This window comes from Girardinichthys multiradiatus, chromosome 5 (assembly GCF_021462225.1).
Source record: "Girardinichthys multiradiatus isolate DD_20200921_A chromosome 5, DD_fGirMul_XY1, whole genome shotgun sequence".
Taxonomy (NCBI): Eukaryota; Metazoa; Chordata; class Actinopteri; order Cyprinodontiformes; family Goodeidae; genus Girardinichthys; species Girardinichthys multiradiatus.
Window position 1 is genome coordinate 46,115,676 of NC_061798.1, and position 19,519 is coordinate 46,135,194.

At 39.9% G+C, this 19,519-nt stretch overlaps 1 long non-coding RNA gene across 1 annotated transcript; it reads right to left on the reverse strand.

The window, feature by feature from the left end:
- Window positions 1–13,943: 13,943 nt before the first annotated feature.
- Window positions 13,944–14,527, reverse strand: LOC124867747. The gene is made up of 2 exons (XR_007038137.1): window positions 14,150–14,527; window positions 13,944–14,023 (listed from the first exon to the last, which is right to left on the reverse strand). It is a non-coding gene; the product is annotated as an uncharacterized LOC124867747 (long non-coding RNA).
- Window positions 14,528–19,519: the final 4,992 nt, after the last annotated feature.

Genomic DNA, 19,519 nt, shown 5'->3' on the forward strand with positions numbered 1-19,519 from the left:
CCGGGCCAGAGGTTTTCTGTTCTGGGGAAAATACAATGGGCCTGACGATTAATACCACGCCAAAGAGGGCACTTAAATTTTTAATTGTGCGTTTTTGAGCAATGCTCAGCAGGCGTGAGATTTAAAAGTAGCTAATGTTTCACTATCAAACTATTTTATCCAATCTTCAGAGCAGATGTGTGCTCAGAGGAGGGCATTACTTTCCACAGCAGGCGCTGAAAATACGCCTGCTTTGCCCCTCATCAGGGAGGCATGGCGGTTTGTCTTGAGGGGCCAAGTGTCTCCTTGTGACTGGCCATTGGTTTTAAGTGGCTTGTGCATTTTTTATGGAATAGTGGTCGCTGGGAATGTCTTGTCTCTCTATTAAGAACTATTCAAATGGTAGAGACCATAAAATGAAGCAGGGACTGAAATATTAATTTGATATTGCAACACACCACTGTGTGTGTTAATTAAGGAAAGAGCTATGTGCTTTAGATGGGACAGGGCTCTCAAAGAAAGGCAAGGGTTGGAGATGAGTTAAATGATTTTGTCATCTGGGTTTGTCATGTGTATATGAAGATTTTATTGTATAAGGAGCTTGCATGTTGATAAAAATAAAATGCATCTGGGTGCGCACAAAAAATGTACTGTGAGCTTTATGGTTAGGAATTGACATTTCAAGCAAAACCACTATTGTATTTTGCTTGTAGTTAGGGTAAGTGTTAGCAAAGATTATTTTTAAATAATCACCCTTTTTCCCCAAAAACATACAGACAAAAACGTTAACCGGGGACACAACATGCTGAAAACAATGCCTTACAGATGCATTCCAGTCAGTTAGTATTTTTGACCTTGTCTCCTACAATGGTAATTATTATTTGGGTTGTAAAGATGCACTCCTTCTGAGACAAGATGACACAAACCAAACCATCTCATCAGCATTCTGAACACAGAAATTTATGACAGAGAACTTAACGCCAATATGAATAATAAGTTATCCCTTTCATCTTAACAAGGACAGGTACTCGTGCAAGCCTTAGTATAATTATCTAATCTTTTAGCAACGTGGAGGAGTTGGAGCTGTGCTGTCACTTTCTCAACAAGAAAAGTAGCTATAGGCTGCCCTAAAATTGTAGAAGAAGCTAAATAACAGCATTTCCTAATTTGTATAGTTATCCATGTGCATGTAATTATAACAGACACTGTTGAAGAAAGGAATATAGTTGTGAAAGTAAATGAGTAAAACTTGGAACTGCCAAAGGTGACCCAAAAAGACCTCTTTATTTTTCATTTCATTTATTTTATGGCTTTTAGCTTTTCAGTTTCATTTGTCTGTTTTTTTTTTCCTAGTAGTCCACTTGGTCTAAAACAAGTTACAGTAAAACATGTAAATTTTAAGCGAGGCCATTTTAACATTTGTAGTATACAATCTACAATAATAATCTAAATAGACCATGCACATGCACGATTTATTTGCAGGCTGAGAACATCTCCAACTCTGTCTGCAGCTGGGAGGGACTGCTGTGCATGGACTGGGACACCTGTGAGTTCTTTGGGGCAGGGGAATAGTAAGAAGTACATATGCTTTTATGTCAGTCACCAAAAATCTCTAAAAACACCAGGGGAAAAAAATCAACTAGTTGTATTTTGAACAACAGTGCTAAAGATAGCAACAAAATCCTTGAGTTGGCAACAGTGATTGCAAGCTGTGTTTTAACGAATTCAAAAACGAATATCCAGAAAACCATATCCAGTTCAAGTTTGATATTTCTTTGTATTTTAGATTTGGAACAAGAGCTGATAAAATGTAGTCCCGGTTTCTAAAACAGGCAGAATCTGAGCCGCGAATGGTATGCTAACTTTGGTTTAGTGTACAGGCCACAAGTACAAATAATCTTTTGCGTTTTTAGAATTATTCAAAGCTTTATCATATCTTAAGAATCTCTAATCAGCGTAAAACATGTGTGTTAATAATAATAATCAGCTGCCTGGCCCAGAGTTAGAAATTATTAGTAAATTGTGTGTGTCACTGGGTTGACTGGGACAAGCCATGCTAACTGCACCTGGAAAATGTATCAACAGAAAGATTGCATCCAGAGAAAGATTGTAGTGTTTTAATATTGCAAGATCTCTTGCAGCACAATCCTACACCCAGCTAATTTAAAGAGCTCAGAGTGGTACCACAATAACAAACTGTTCTATGTCACTAAATTATGCACTAACATGAACCAGCCTTTATAGCACCATTCTATTATGCCTCACAAAGGACACTGGAAAAAAAGAACTTCTGCAAGATCTGTGTTTACAGTTGTACACCAGGTAAAACTGACTGTGGTTATTGGAAAAATTTTGGTACAATACAACATATTGTAGCACTGACCAGTGTTCTGAAGTATCACTGTCACACAGTGATATTGTGAGGTGAAAGAGAGAAAAAGACAGCTGCAGTGGGACAAACTATGGGAATTTGTATACTTTAATGACCTTTCATTTATTTAAAAATTATTACCCATTACTATCTATGTCATTATTATTATTATTATTATTATTATTATTATTTATATTAGAAATATACATATTTTTTTTACTGTTATGTTTTAGACTGTTGGATTAAAAAAAATTAGCTTACCTTCATCAAAGTTCAATGTGGTCTTCCTGTCAACTGTTTTTCAAACAGTATTTTTCTGAATGCAGAATGTCTTTGTTTAATAAAAGGACCTGGTTATAATTTTAATATTACTTCCTTGTATTTTTTGTTTAAGAAAGCAGTTAAAGTGTCATTCTGCTGCCTTTGTTCTTACTTCTTTTGGGGCCTTTTATTACCTCTCCAACATCTCTCTTTCCTCTGTAGGATCGACTAGCGATTATATACCCTATCTTCCATCTTGGAGCTTATTAACCTTTTTGTTGGAATATTTGGAGCATAAAGCCTTCATTAAATATTTACATATGCACCAACCACTATGAAAAATTAAGAAAGCCAAAGTTTTATTAACCTGTAGTAATATAATGTCTACTCTTGGCCAGAAAAAAAGGTCTTTTTTGCACATTAAAGCTTTCTGTAGTGCATAATAATGTATGGTAAGAAGGCCCCACTTGCATAGATTAACTCCACTTTAATATAACATTAGGTTTCCCTAAACTGGCTTTATCATAGAATTATGCTTTTAATACGAGGTGTGGAGCGAAGGGCAGGGAGGGAGAGATGTTTTGCCTGCAGAAATAAAGCATTGCGACAGGCATTAATTATCCTCTGCTTCTTGTGTGTTGAAACATACGTGGAGAAATAAGAAAAGAATCATACTCACGGTTCATGAATATATAAGAAGCTTTAGTTTAAATGCTTGCTTCTGCCTGCCATGCTGACCTCATGGCTCCATAGGTGAAGCTGATCCACAATACTCAACCATTCACATGGGACTAAGTGGCTCTTAATTATTCAAACATATGTTTGAGAAAGGCGGTGTAATGCTCAATATCATCTTCTCGGATGCTGCTCTGGTTCAACTTACAAGTGCATGCTTCAGTAGTTATATGACTCTGTTTAGAGTCCCTTTTTCTATTAGATACTTAAATCTGGTTCCCAGTGAGTCAGTGCTTGGATTAAATGCACGCAAAGCATAAACCTGCATGCCTACAGGCAGCTGCATGACAGTCATGAAAAGTCAGTCATTTTCTGTACCGCTTCTTCCATAATGGGTCATGGGGAAGCTGGTGCCTATCTCCAGCAGTCTATGGGCGGGAGGCAGGATACACCCTGGACAGGTCGCCAGTCCATCGCAGGGCAACACACAAACCACCATGCACACACTCATTCAAACACCTAAGGGCAATTTAGAGAGACCAATTTACCTAACAGGCATCTCTGACTGTGGGAGGAAGCCAGAGTACCCAGTGAGAACCCCCGCATGCACAGGGAGAACATGCAAACTCAGTCAATAGTCAATAGTAAGATGCTTCAATGTTTTCTTTCAATATATAGTTACTTCTAAAATAACGAAGTCAGTCAGTCAGTCATTTTCTACCGCTTATTCCATAGTGGGTCGCGGGGGAGCTGGTGCCTATCTCCAGCAGTCTATGGGCGAGAGGCGGGGTACACCCTGGACAGATCACCAATCCATCGCAGGGCAACACACAAACAACCATGCACACACTCATACACCTAAGGTCAATTTAGAGTGACCAATTAACCTAACAGTCATGTCTTTGGACTGTGGGAGGAAGCCAGAGTACCCGGTGAGAACCCACGCATGCACGGGGAGAACATGCAAACTCCATGCAGAAAGACCCCAGGCTGGGAATCAAACCCAGGACCTTCTTGCTGCAAGGCAACAGTGCTACCAACTGCACTTTTTAATGATTACTGACTTACCTCACAATATTTGAACCTCTTTATGGGCAAAAGCCTTAAGTTCATGAAATGTACATGTTCACGTGCTGCAACCTGGTTTCTCCCAGTACAGATTTTGATGGCCACTCCTGTTCCTTTCATGACTTCTTCTGAAACCAAGCCTTGTTGGACTTTAAGATATTCTTGTGCTCATTTTTCTGCTTAAAGGTCCAATGATGCCCAAGCTTTAGTGTCTTAAGAGACTGCATTACATTTTGTCCCAGAACTTCTTGACACCTGATTAAATACATCCTGGTCTACAGATGCTACAATTTTCTGGTGCAAGTAGTCCATGAGCATCATTGAGCCACCGCTATACCTCATTGGGGACATGGTGTTATTTCCAGCATATGCTTCAGTCTCCAGATTTACCTCTGATTCAAAGGCACCGAAAGTTTCAGTTTTGCTCTTTGGTTTTAAGTTGTGACAACATTGGAGCTGACTTTTCTTGTGCTTTTGGGTCAGTAGTGAGTTTTTGATGCATTAAGGCATTTAGCGTTTAGTTTGTACCTTACACTGGAAACAGAAACCACAGTGCCTGCTGCTAGTCTTGCTGCTGGTCTTTTTCAACTATTTGAGGATTTTTGACTACCTCCCTCCTAATCTGGTGGCAGCCTCTTCTGTTGTTCGCATCCAGGAGGCATAGCTAATGTTCAGTTAACCTTAAACTTAGTCATTCTGCTTCCAGCTATATTTCTAAGAAAATTCAAGGCCTTTTCAAATTGTTTGTGTAAGAGAAATAAATTCTTCTCTGAACCCTTTGGACAATTTATGGCCATATTTCTAACATGCAATGAAATGTTACCATCAACTGATTTATCTCAGGGCCAACTGATGCAACCAATCAAGGGGTGCATAAATCACATCAGGTGTGCATGAGAGCAAACCTGAATTGCAAATGTGTGCCCTTATTAAAAGTTTAATGCAGGGAGTTGAATAATTTTGAGACTAAAGTATTAAAAGTAGGAGAGTTGAGTTTGGATTAAAAAATTTTCTTGTTTAAGTTATTTAGACTTAAACTATAGAATTTAGCTTAATTTGCAGTGGAGGTTGAATAATGTTAGGTGTTGCTCTACATATGCACGTTATCAGTAAAGTCAAGTTTTTTTCATTTAAGTACCATAGCACATAAAAATCAGGTTCTTTACCATCTGCAACATTACATACAGCTTGCATGTTTGCAAAGTAAGGTTAAACTTTCAAAAAGTTCAACTTTGTATAAAAAACTGTGGAAAATATTCTTACTTTGATTAAAAAAGGGAGAGAAATAATAAATAGTTGAAGGCGGAGGCCAAGGATGGACAGAAGTGAAGCGAAGGGTAAATGAAAAAAAAGACAGCTTGCAATTACAGCGAATGATGAAAAGCTTGGCGAAACAATCCAAGAGCGAAACATTGTAAATCTGAGATGAGATGTGACTGAGAGCTGTAAGTAGTAGGTGTTAAACTTTGATGCCTCCAGTGAGCAAAGCTGCAAAGTACAGTACAGTGTGGTCGTGAGTAGCAGTAATAGAGTACGGGCCAGTCGAGGTAGACGTAGGGGAGGAGATGCAGGGGGGTAAAAGAAGGTGATGGGGGGCATTGTAGAGGCGAGCCATACATAGTTTGAGTGAGACAGAGCGAGTTAGGGGGTTGTGGATAGTTAGATAGTGAAAGAAACAAGAAGGTTATCCATGATTTAAAGCCTATGGGGCCATGAGATGAGCCTTACTAGTTGAGGCTGCTGTGATTGCTGGCTGAGGTTGGCTGAGGCTGGGGCCTTTCAGCTCATTTCATCATAGAGCTCCTAATGAGGCCTGGGCCGCCTCCCTGAGCACTGAAGGCTCCAGTCAGATTGAGGATACTGAGGGGCTCCAGCTCCTGCTCTGCCAGTAAACACTAGCAGATCCTGAGTACTGGAAGAGAGAACGTTCCGGTGGTGGGGGTGGGGTTGGGTGTTGCTCCGGGGCGAGTCAGGAGAGCCACTTTGTCCCGAGGCTGTGTGAAAAGGTCACTGCCCGAGAGGAGTAGCCACGGGCCCCCGCTGCAGGGTGTCTGGAGGGAGAGTTGTTTTTGTTCAAACAGGAAGTGGCAGCTTAAGAGGAGCACATCCATAAAAATATGTCCACTGTTTGCTCACAGAAGCAGAAATACAGCATTGTGCAAAAGTTTTGAGTCATCTCTCCTTTTATATTTTACTTCCAGGGAGCAGGACATTCTTGTATTCTTTTATTTGATATTGAGTATTATTTCTCCAGGCTTTCTGATTGTCTTTAACAGGTTTTACTTTGGGCTTGGCTGTTTTTTTTACTCATTTTGTGTCCAGTACTTGATCTTTTTCAGAGGTATGCAGTTTTTGTTTCTTTTTCGTCAACTGACCTATGGCAGCTGCTAAACAGAACCAGTTGCCGTTGTCGCCGTCATCTTCCGATCATCCGGGACCAGGTTGCGGGGGCAGCAGACTCAGTAGAGACACCTCCTCCAGCTCCTCTGGGGGGAGCCCAAGGTATTCCCAGGCCAGCCGAGAAAAATAGTCCCTCCAGCATCTCCTGGGCCGTCCCCTGGGCCCCCTCCCGCTGGAAAGTGCCTGGAACACCTCCTGAAGAAGGCGTCCAGGAGGCATCCGTTATAGATGCCCAAGCCACCTCAACTGGCTCCTCTCGATGTGGAGGAGCAGCGGCTCTACTCCGAGCCCCTCCCGGATGGCTGAGCTCGTCACCCTATCTTTAAGGGAGTGCCCGGCCACCTTACGGAGGAAGCTCATTTCAGCCGCTTGTATCCGGGATCTCATTCTTTCAGTCATGACCCAAAGATCATGGCCATAGGTGAGGGTAGGAACATAGACCAACCAGTAAATTGAGAACTTCACTTTTTGGCTCAGCTCTCTCTTCACCACAACGGACAATGGCACAGCGTCCCCATTTCTGTGGCAGCCGCAGCAATCTGTCTGTCAATCTCCAGCTCCATTCTGGTTGAACCAGTTGTGTACACTGGAAAAGTATTCATTCACTTTGAACTTTTTTCACGTCTTGTCAAGTTATAACTACAAACTACAGTGTATTTCAATGGTATTTTATGTGCTTGATCAACATAATAGTAAAACATAATTGTGAAGTACAAGGAGAATGACTCTTGTATGGCGTGCAGCTGGATTGAACCCACTATTCTTGCAACTTAGTTTAAACATGTTTTGACAATCAGTTCTTTTACCCATTCTTCTTCACCAAGTAGAAAATGTTGCTAGGATTGGATGGAGATTCTCTGCCAACCTCAATTTTTTTAACCCTTGACACAGATTGTCTGTTTAATTCTAAGACATTATTATGCTTTTGATCTAAACCCTTCCATTGTTGCCCTGGCAGTATGTTTATTGTCCTTGTCCTGCTGGAAGGTGAACCTACGCCTCAGTCTCAAGTAGTCTCCAACAGGTTTTTTCCAGGATATTCCTGTATTTACCTCCATCCATCTTACCACCGTCTCTGGCCAGCTTCCCTGTCATTGCTGATGGAAAACAACTGCACAGCATGATGCTGCCACCACCATGTTTCACAGTGGGAGAATGCATAATCAGAGTGATGGTCTGATTTAGTTTTTCTGCCACACATAGCGTTTTCCTCTCATCTGATCAATCTTACAAATTTTCTAAAGTTGGTTCCCTTGAAAACTGCAAACAGGAATTCTTAAGGCTTTCTTAAGAACAGATTTATTCCTTCCACTCTTTCATAAAGACCAGATTTCTGAAGTACACAAAAGATGATTCAGTCCAGGATGTTTGGGTCCCATCCGATCCCGTTATAGGAGTTCAAATATCAGCTAGTATGGATATCTTCCGATCCAGAGAATTTTACAGTAACATTTCTTGTTTCATTTGGTCAAGGTGCAAATATTCATAAACCACATAGACCTTACTGGGCTACTGTTGCATTTTGTGCACCCACATTCTGTTGTTTACATTTACATCCGTAATTACATAAGTCCATGCTACATAGCTTATGCTGCATGTTTTTTTTTTTCCTGTTGACGATTATGCACTACTTTGTTTTTTTTGTCATATAAAATCTTAAAAAATTTGTTATTGTAGGTCTTATTTGACAAAATCTAAAAGACTTTGAGGAAACATAAGGTTTGAATCAGATAACAGGAAGGCTGAAAATATTGCAGCAAAATTTATCTGCTTTATCTTTCTGATCTTCCAAACTCTGTCATCAAACAGACAGGATTTGGAAATGTTGGCAATGTTCAAAGTCTCAGAATTAAGGTAAGGATCTACAATCTCTTAAGAATACACAAGAGATTAGTCATGGTGTGCGTTAACTGCTCTGTAATCACTCTCTCCTGTTTTGAAATATCAGTAAAACCTGGTTTTACAGCGACTGTAAGACGCATGGCGTGATGTCGCCTCTGCTGCCAATTTAAATAATTAAAAACCATTCAAGGCTAGAAAGAAATAGCTTAAATGGTGGTCCTCCATCTTCATACATAACAACTACTGAAGAGAAATCAGAATTGTCCAAAATCAGGATCAGCATGTCAAAGCTTTTCAACAACAGCATATCGAAAATAAACCTTAATAGTCTGATCGGTGACATCTAACTGCTTGGTTTTTAATGTGAACTAAGATTTTCAGTATGGGTGGCTCCCAAATGAGGGACGGCTTTACTGAGCACTGGAAAGCAGTGTAGTAGAGACGGGTGGCAGAAGGCTGGTGGAGCGACCTGCCTCTTCACCCCGGCTCTGGCCTATGAGCAGAGTTAATGATGTCACTAATATGTTCTTTAAAGACCACACGGTGATTCATGGCTTTCATTAGCCCTGTGTGCCAGGGTGTCTTTCTGACTCTCTCTCGTTCTCTTCGCTGGCTCCGATTTAATGATGGCCTGGAGACGACGTGGCACGCTTGACCCTTAATCATAGGAGGCTGGGGTGAGTGAGCGGTGGTGATGAGATGGGAGGGTTTGAGGGGGGAGGCAGCGGTCAGGGGAGGAGGACGAAATCAGAAGCTTTTTTGGTTCATAATCCAGCTCCCTGGGGCTGCCTAATACTGTGACCACACATTGTAATCTGTGGTGTTTGGAGTTACAGGGAAAAAACTCACATGAGCAGAAAAAAGCTTTACATGTTTAAAAGTATGCTTAACATTCGAAGATTTTAACCTCTGAGAAAAGCTCAACAATTAACCCAACTTGAGCAAATAGAGGTTAAGTAAACTAAAAAGTATTTGCAGTAGTTGTTTATAGAGAGCGAGCCAATTTTATAATGAGCAATAGCTACTGCTGCATCTGTTTTGCTAATTTGCTTTAATAGATTAATTCTTAAATGTTGTAATTAAACTTTTTTACAGCGATCAACAGAGAGATCACATTTAAGGAGAAAACCACATAAATAATAATGCTTTCTGAAAGGATAAAGGATGATAGTTAGGGATTTTTTAAAGTGAGATCCTGTTAAACATTGTATGCAGTTAAAATCTTAGCTCCAGTAGACAAGTCACTTTGGTTCTTCAGTAAATTCTGATTAGCTGGCCTTATCTTGTAAATAATGAACAGTTCGTTGTCATAAATGACAGTAAATCCTTACACAGATTCCACAAAGTTCAGCTTTGGTTCGCTGCTGTTTCCTAATAGATAAATAATTTGCCATATTTGTACCCTGGTGCAAGTTTTTAGATGTATGCTGATGATACGATTTTATATACATGTACAGTAGATAAGGACTTTGCATCTGTTTCAGCATAACTGCCTCAGTATGTTAAAGCATTAGTCATGTCTCACACTTAAAAAACACAAGGATCAATAGACAACTAGCAGGTAAAATATCTTGGTGTCATGTTGAATTATAAAAAAAATAATTTTCAATGTAAACCCTTTACCATTTAAATCACATTATAACCTCTTGTGCACAACATTCTCAAACAAAGCTCAATTAACTCGTATGTGGACTACAAGCCTATTGGACCAAATCACTGTCATGTTCTATAGAAACTAAATTTAATTCACTTTGAAGATTTCATTGAGTTGTCTGACCTCAAACTGATGTTTAAATGTTTACGTTGTCTTGCATGGTTTTCTCAGGTGCTCAGAGACCTTTTGGTTCCACTTAGAGCAACTGGTTTAGGGACTCTTGGATCACACAGATGGATGATGGTTTCAGGTAAAATGTTTCTGGAGAAAACTCTGGAATTACCTGCAGGACTGAAACTGAACACTGACTGGCATCAATTTAGATAAAAACTAAAGCAGTTACTTCAGCAAATATTGTCATAAAACACAAAAACACTTCAACCCTTCTTTCATTATTAGGGCATTATGTTTTATTAATTGCTTAGTTTTGCAATGTTGTTTCATAATGAGTGTTATTTTCAATGTATTTTGTATTTCCATTTTGAACCTTGCAAAATACATTTGTTTTGTTTTCTTAAGCCAGAGTTGTCCTTTTATCTTTTTCTGCTTATTTCGTATGGGTACAGAGAAACTGGGTCCACCACAGCCAACTTTAAGTTGCATACATTTCACTTGGTAAGTGGCTAAAGAAAAACTGGTCTTAAATCAGTGCAACTACATGAGTTGGACAATGAAACTGAAACACCTGGTTTTAGACCACAATAATTTATTAGTATGGTGTAGGGCCTCCTTTTGTGTCCAATACAGCTTCAATTCGTCTTGGGAATGACATATACAAGTCCTGCACAGTGTTCAGAGGGATTTTAAGCCATTCTTCTTGCAGGATAGTGGCCAGGTCACTACGTGATACTGGTGGAGGAAAACGTTTCCTGACTCGCTCCTCCAAAACACCCCAAAGTGGCTCAATAATATTTAGATCTGGTGACTGTGCAGGCCATGGGAGATGTTCAACTTCACTTTCATGTTCATCAAACCAATCTTTCACCAGTCTTGCTGTGTGTATTGGTCCATTGTCATCCTGATACACGGCACCGCCTTCCGGATACAATGTTTGAACCATTGGATGCACATGGTCCTCAAGAATGGTTCAGTAGTCCTTGGCAGCGACGCGCCCATCTAGCACAAGTATTGGGCCAAGGGAATGCCATGATATGACAGCCCAAACCATCACTGATCGACCCCCATGCTTCACTCTGGGCATGCAACAGTCTGGGTGGTACACTTCTTTGGGGCTTCTCCACACCGTAACTCCTTGCACCATTGAAACCGACGTTTGGCATTGGCATGAGTGACCAAAGGTTTGGCTATAGCAGTCTGGCCGTGTATATTGACCCTGTGGAGCTCCCGACGGACAGTTCTGGTGGAAACAGGCGAGTTGAGGAGCACATTTAATTCTGCCGTGATTTGGGCAGCCGTGGTTTTATGTTTTTTGAATACAATCCGGGTTAGCACCTGAACATCCCTTTCAGACAGCTTCCTCTTGCGTCCACAGTTAATCCTGTTGGATGTGGTTCGTCCTTCTTGGTGGTATGCTAACATTACCCTGGATACCGTGGCTCTTGATACATCACAAAGACTTGCTGTCTTGGTCATAGATGCGCCAGCAAGATGTGCACCAACAATTTGTCCTCTTTTGAACTCTGGTATGCCACCCATAATGTTGTGTGCATTTCAATATTTTGAGCAAAACTGTGCTCTTACCCTGCTAATTGAACCTTCACACTCTGCTCTTACTGGTGCAATGTGCAATCAATGAAGACTGGCTACCAGGCTGGTCCAATTTAGCCATGAAACCTCCCACACTAAAATGACAGGTGCTTCAGTTTCATTGTCCAACCCCTGTAACTCACCTCCTTGTTCTGCCAACACCTGCTTGGCACCAATCAGCAAAGACAAAGTATTTTGATTGATCACTTATCAACACTTCAGTAGTCATTGAAATCCAATGCCAGAGATATGTATAAAAAAATCCAATTACAAAGGACCTCTGAGAAAAGGGACCCTAGGTACATTCCCATGCTACCCTGATGGTAGATCCAGGCTACATCCTGTCTGTGTTACAAGTGGACAGCTTTAAGCAGAGGGTGTTCCTACCTGGCTTGAATGTTCAGCACTCCATGCAAACCAGCTGGCAGCCACATCAACAACACCATCAGCAGATCAACTGATATTTCACCTGTACCATATTAATGTTCAGATATCAACATGTTACAAAGTCACCCAGACTGGATTATTGTAAAATTACTTGCAAAAATGTCGAATAAATGTAATCAGGCAGCCTACAGATATATTAGAGGGGCACTGAATGATTTATGACTTTGCTGAGGACAGTGTCACAAAGGTTTTATACAAAATAATTTAATGTACTAATTTATGTCTTACTGGCAGCCACCTTACTTCCTATGAACAATATGTAGAAGTAGGTGAACAGATAGAATACCACTCCAAAGATATTTAATATGATAGACAGCAACATTCAAAGAGATGGTGACTAAAGTCAGCTAAAAAAAAAAAAAATCTAAACATTTCAGTACAATTAAAGCTGAACGAGCTTCCTGGTAACCCTCAGACAACAGCTGACAAAACTGTACTTTTTTTTCTATGAGCCAATAAATTATTTAAAAAAAATCCTATCTTGATCATATTTCTATAGATTGCTGTTTACTCACCTTAAATAAGCCAGAAGCAGTACTCGAGTATTATGCAGAATGAGCAGTTTTTATTCAGGAGAAGTCCAGATAGCATCTTTGGCACCTGACATTATAGTCCTATCAGGTCTAAAGGTTGTTAAGTTCCAGGACAGTTTGCTTGCAGAGTCCGAAGCCAATGCTGTTAAAATTGTCCCAGAACTCTAAGATTGACCTGTATTTGTTCTGAGAATATTTTCACCTCATTCAGCTGCATCCCAGTCTTTGGATAGCCCTGGACAGATGTTGACACTTAACATTGACACAGATATCTGACTTCAAAAAGTCTACATCCTACCTTTTCAGTATTAAAAGATTTTTTTAAAGTATGAATAAGTTGATTTGTGTGAATCAAATAGGTACCTACACAGGGATTTAATTATAGGTGGGAGTATATGCTGATGGCTTTTGCTGTTCCTCTTAATACCCAATAGTCAAATGCTGGCCTCTGTAGTTCTTCCCAGTCTTTGGTTAGAATTGTTGGTCTGACTGACAGCAACACAGGCAACATTATTATCATGGATAAGCTAGCAGCTCTGTCCATGTACCTTTAAACTACAAACATTTCCACACTGTTGCATCATGTCCACAACTCTACCAAAACACCACATCTGAGCGTTTCCAGTAGTGAAAACATAACTCACGCAAAGAACGTCCAGCTCTCTTTTAAATAAAGACCAACAGCAGTCATTGTTCTACGTTGTGTGAAAACGGCTTGAAATGTTATTTTAACATGTTTGACAATGCAGTGACGTTCACTCCGGCTACATACAGTACATGTATATGGATAGTCATGCAAAACATGCTACTTATTAAATGTATTCAAACAATATATTAAGTAGGATTTAACCAACTTCACACATGCAATTATAATCTTTGTGTAAAAATATGCTTAAATGGCACTATAAATAAAACGTTTCTGCACTGCTTGACATTTACATATTGGCTCCCTGTCATAAGGGATAGTTTTAAGACTCTGATAAACACAATCACGAGGAAACCAGGACAGCGTTTAAACAGTTTATTTCTTCACAAACAGTTCGTTCTGGAATCCGGACTGGGTCAGCGGACAGGATTGGGATCTCACTGAGGGAGAAGAAATGAGACTTGGAGAGCGTTTGAGAAAAGGTGGATCAATAATACCAAAGTCCATCAGGATTAAATTTACAACAAATAAACCTTTAGCAAGGTCAGGGAGGAAAAAGTCTTTACCACGATGGTTGAGGTTGACACGAGGGTCCAGCAGCGGAGAAAAGTACTTCCTCGTTCTTCTGACTTTGTGCTTTACTCCATTCAGCGGGCCCCATAGGGAAACGATGATCCATGGGAGGGTGGACAGGCAGGTGGATGGTTCTCAGAAGCTTGATAAAACGTTATTTCCAGAAGCCCGGGTCCAGGAGGGAGGCAGAAAGACATACAGCCAACGTTCTTTGAGGCTTGAACTTCCACATTCATCTGAACAAGGCAGGAGACATTAAGCCCACAGAAACTCAGGTAGAAACATTTCCACACTTGTGAGACAACGAGTTGACGCCTCCTTCTGGATCGCCACTCCTTTTGAGCCCAGGTTGATTGCTCGCTGATGAGCAACTGCTGCGCCGCAGCACCTGCCGGTCACACCCTGAGTGAGAGGAAAAAACACTGCACAGACACACAGACTGCACCCAACCTGCACACAACCACCGCATTTATTAAAGTAGAGAAAATATTTCCACAGAAATAAATATGTATTTTCACTTGGTATGGAATGACACAGATACTCTTTTCTGATAGCAACCATTCAAAACAGGACAGACAAGAAAACATGGCATTCAGCTAAGCCTGTCTGAGGTCAGAAAATGGCAATCAATACAGCTATCCACCTCAGCTTTGCCTTGTCTACAATCAGAGCAATACTTAAAACGTTTTAAACAACTAGAACTCTGACAAATACGGCTGACCAAGGACTCATGCTTGGCACTGTTAACAGTGAAGAGGATACTTGGAGGTAAAAAAAAACAATCTCCAAAGTTCACTGTTGGAGAACTGCTGCAAAAGTAGCATCTCAGGGTCACCAAGAACAGATAAACCTGCTGTTTACAAGCATGCAAGTAGAAAGTATTTTCTATCTAACCACCACAAACAGAAATGTTTGAAGTTTTTCAACTCCACAGGGTCTGTAAAAGCACTTAATGTCCACTGTTTAGCATGATGGAGAATCTGTGATGCTGTGGGCCTCTTCCAAAGGCCCTGGGAATAGTGTTGTAGCATCATATAATTTGACATACCTGGATATTTTGAATTGAAATCTTGACTCCCCTAGTAAACTGAAAATAACTCTTTAAAACATGGGACTGGACACAGAAATGGGTGACCAGACAGAAGGTTAACCTTCATCCATGTCCATCAGACCTCAGACCTCAATTCTGTTGGGTGATTTAAAGAGAAAAGAGCATTTGAGAGGACCCAGGATGAGAGAGTTGTACCAAAGAATGATGTAAGATTTCTCTCTCAGTATGCTCCAGCATTATGAAATAGTCTAGGAGAAGAATATGTGATGTTCTATTGACAAAAGCACCCATGCAGTATTTTTACCAGTAAAAATAGGTATGGGGGTTGTTTGTAGCTCCTCTGACCAGTCTTCCCAGCCTCTCAGGCTCTTACCATTTTTTTTTTTTTACCATTTTTCTACCACTGTTTCTTCCTGACTCCTGGGTCTCCAGCATAGACTCCCCAGTATTTCAATCTCATTATTTTTCCAAACATGGTCGAACTGTGTGGCTCTCCCTCAATCAGCGGCTGGCCTAACCCCCTGATCTCTGGCAAATGGAGCACTGCTGTGTGTCTCTGCCCCTCGCCGTTCAGAGCCCACAAAAGGCCACGACCCAAATTGCCGGAGGATTTAGACCCTAATCTGTCTTTGCTCTGAAGAAAAATGGACGGCTCGGACAGAAACCGGAGAAAAAGTTAGAGAAAGAGGAAAAAAATGTGAGGGTGATTTTATAGGATTGAGGGGTGTAGAAGCATTAGGAGCATAACCCCAGCTGAGAAAACATCTGCTCTTCATCATCAGGTTGCTCATCTGGTCTAAAGCCTTGTTATGGGTGTGTGTGTGTGTGTGTGTGTGTGTGTGTGTGTGGGTGTGTGTGTGTGTGTGTGTGAGTGTGTGTGTGTTTTCTTTGGTGTTGTGGTCTGTAGGCAGAAACGTAACATGTCCTGCTTTACATTTTTAAAAAGTAACACATGAGGTATCTCCTGCTAGCACATAATGTGTAAATAATTAAAATTATCCTCAGTGTCAGTGGCCTAAGTCAGCACAACATGAAGTACAGAAACGTATGGCTTTAAAAGCTAGGTCCCATAACATGCGTGTAAACAACTGTAATTGTCTGCAAAGCAAGCTCGAGTACAATGGATTGGTGTGTAATTTATTTATCATTTATTCACTGCTTCCCAACAGGCAGCTGGAGGTTAGAGTTACAATGTTTACCGTCCAATGAACATCAATAGCCAAGCTGCGTGTGCACAGACACACGCTGACTGAAACACAGAGTTAAAGTTTGGCTGCAGCTCTTTTACTGTTCAGTCCAAAAACGTGGGTCACTCGCTGGAACATGGTGAGCTTTACTCAGATTTGATCTTTTATTCCTAGTATGTTTGTGCTTTCTATTGATTGTGCTAACAATGAACATCAACTTTATTGGAGACATGAATTACAAGTAATAATATCACAATCACCGGATTGTATTTGATATTGAAACCAGATATTGACTTACACATTAAAAAACGACAAATTTATTTCATTATTTCCTGACATTATTTCTCTTAGGATTCCCAAAGTTGTTTCTATTTGCTAAATGCCAGAAACATGAGAGGGAGAATGTTTTATAGGATTGTTTAAAGTTCATTCAAAGTAAGAAGTTTACATACATTTGTAGAATTGCCTTTTAAGCTGTATGACTTGGGTCAAACAGTTTTAGATATCTTTCAATTAGCTTCTCACATTTCTTTGATGAAATTTTTGCCCAATTGACAGAACTGTTCTAGCGGAGTCAGGTTTGTAGGCCGCCTTGTTAACACACACCTCTTTAGCTTTGCCCACAAATTTTCAACAGATCTGAGCAGAGATTTGACTAGGACCGAAAGACAGCGAAGACTTATTCCGCAAGGGTGAAGGAATCCATGTACATCTGCATTATGCATCAAAACATTTTCAGATAAAATAGGCCTGATTCATTTATTTAGTATTCATTTTAAAGCATTTATAAACAATATGAAAATAAGCATACTGCTCCATCACAACCGACATTCCTTCTTTTTGTATACAAAAAAAAACACACACACACTTAATGCTCTTAGTCCTGGTTCATATAAGTGTTTTTACATATAGTGGTTCTTGTTTGGATTATGTTGATACACAAGGTAGGCGATGGAAACCGAAGTAAAATTCCTTGTTTGTGCACACAGACCCATTTGTGCCCAAGCTTTAACTTCCTGGATAATGTTTTGAGATGCCCCCCGACACACACACATACACACTCCACAGTGTGGAAGGTGTTCTCAGGCTTGCATGCTTCCTACTTTTTCCTCGAAAGCAACAATCATCATCATGGTCAAACACTTTTGAGGTCCACAAGGCTCATCGTGATATTGTCGCTGTGTTTTTTTTTTTGTTTTTTTTTTCCTGCTGTCACATTAGGAGGCAGCATGTTTAAGGTGTTTCCCTAAAATACATCCACAGATGTGCCTCAGATGTTGTAAATTAACCTAAAAGAAGCTTACAATGGAATAACATCATCATCTGGGCTTCACCAAACTGTTTAAAGAAATGAAATTATGTCAAATTAAATTCAAATTATCTTGCTTATTATTGTGACATTTAGCAAATAAAAATAATTTGGTTAATCTTAACTGAGTTAAACAAGAAAGGTTCAGACTGATTTAAAGTCAGAAAGTGAGATAAAAGTAATGTAAATATCTTGTTTTTAACTATAGATAATAATCTTGACATTTTGATTGTTTTTGGTAGCATATGTTACTATATGTTACTTTAAAAAAGGGTATTTAACACAAATGAAGGGAAATTAGACATTTCTATTTGGTTTATCTTCTAGTTAGTTACTGGAGCTAAAATAAGGATTTATTTGTGTTTGTTTTCAGGTTTGATACTAATTAAAATGGTAAAAACTGGGATTAGATTCAATAAAATGAAAGAAAAGCAGTTTCAGTTTTAAAACTGACTTCAGTTTTGTGAGCCTTCCTAAGTTCAAAGCGACGTGATGTTAATGAAGGTTCCTTTGTACAAAGAGAAGCTTATGTAAATGTTACCTCTCCAGATGTTCTGCAGCTATCAGAGCCAGACCTCCCAACTAGCCCCAAGCCACGTACTACCAGTTAGCATTTAGACAAACCTTTGTACCTTCTCGTGCCCATAGGGCCTATCAGATCGTCACAGCCTAAAAATCAATATCTACTGCTAATGAAGTTTAGCCACACATTTTAATGAAGGACCCAATTTGCATTTAAAAGTAACATGGGGGGGAAATGGGTTCATTTTCCCCCATATCTTATTTAGTATGTATATTTAAACAGAAAGTAATGCGCAGGTTTGTTCAGCGTTGTAACGGTTTTCTGTTTGTTAGGAGGTTTAGTTTTAATTAGTTACTGCATACATGCTGTTTCTGCACAACTAAAACATTAACTGATACATGGGCTCTCCTCCACCTTACATATGTACCTCACATCAGGTGAAAGATTTACTAATTAGGACAGGTCATGTCAACATGGCATCAAACCAGAACTAATATGTCTTTTATTCAAAGTAGTCGCATGATAAAACCTCAGTTGTTGCAGTAAATAACCTGCTTATGCTGGAACAAACTAGGCTGGACAAATGATAGTCCTCTGGCAGTTAAAACATTTCCCCTGGTCCTTTTGGATATTTGGATAAGACATCAACTAACTTTTAGGTTTTTAGCCATTTATAAGGAATGGGCACCAATGAGCAGTTAGCTCCCAATATAACAACTCATTGCATAAAAGCTTTCACCCATCTAATGGCAATAATTGTTTGGAAGTGGAAATAACTTTAAAATTTATGTCAACAAAACAGTTCCGACTTTGTTTAATCACTTGAAATCCGCTATAAATATATATATGGTTTTCATATATATGTATATGAAAACCATGAGTTAAGGTTTTCTTTGAATGATATTTGTATCACATAGTACCTGTTTTGGCATCTTTTCTACCTCTTAGCTCATAAAAAGCAGCCTGCTTGTTTTATGTAAATAACAACAAGGCTGAGTCTCCTGTGTGCTGCGCTCGGTTAGGATACTGTGAGATCTTTGCAACAATTTTCATGCTCTCCCCTGTCGGCAAAATGTGCCGCATTACCAGCTGCAGCAGGAAGGCAACTTAGCCTCAAGCTACACTAAAGTGTGCATCAGAGTAAACCAGTTGTTTACTTTGTTTGAACTCACCCAGGAGAGAGCGACTGCTTGAAGTTTTTTTTGCATCTTTGACGCCCAGCTTGTGACAGAGGACCGGATGAATAACAATGTTACTTTCTTTACCTTCGCTCCAGATGTTTTCTTTTTCCCG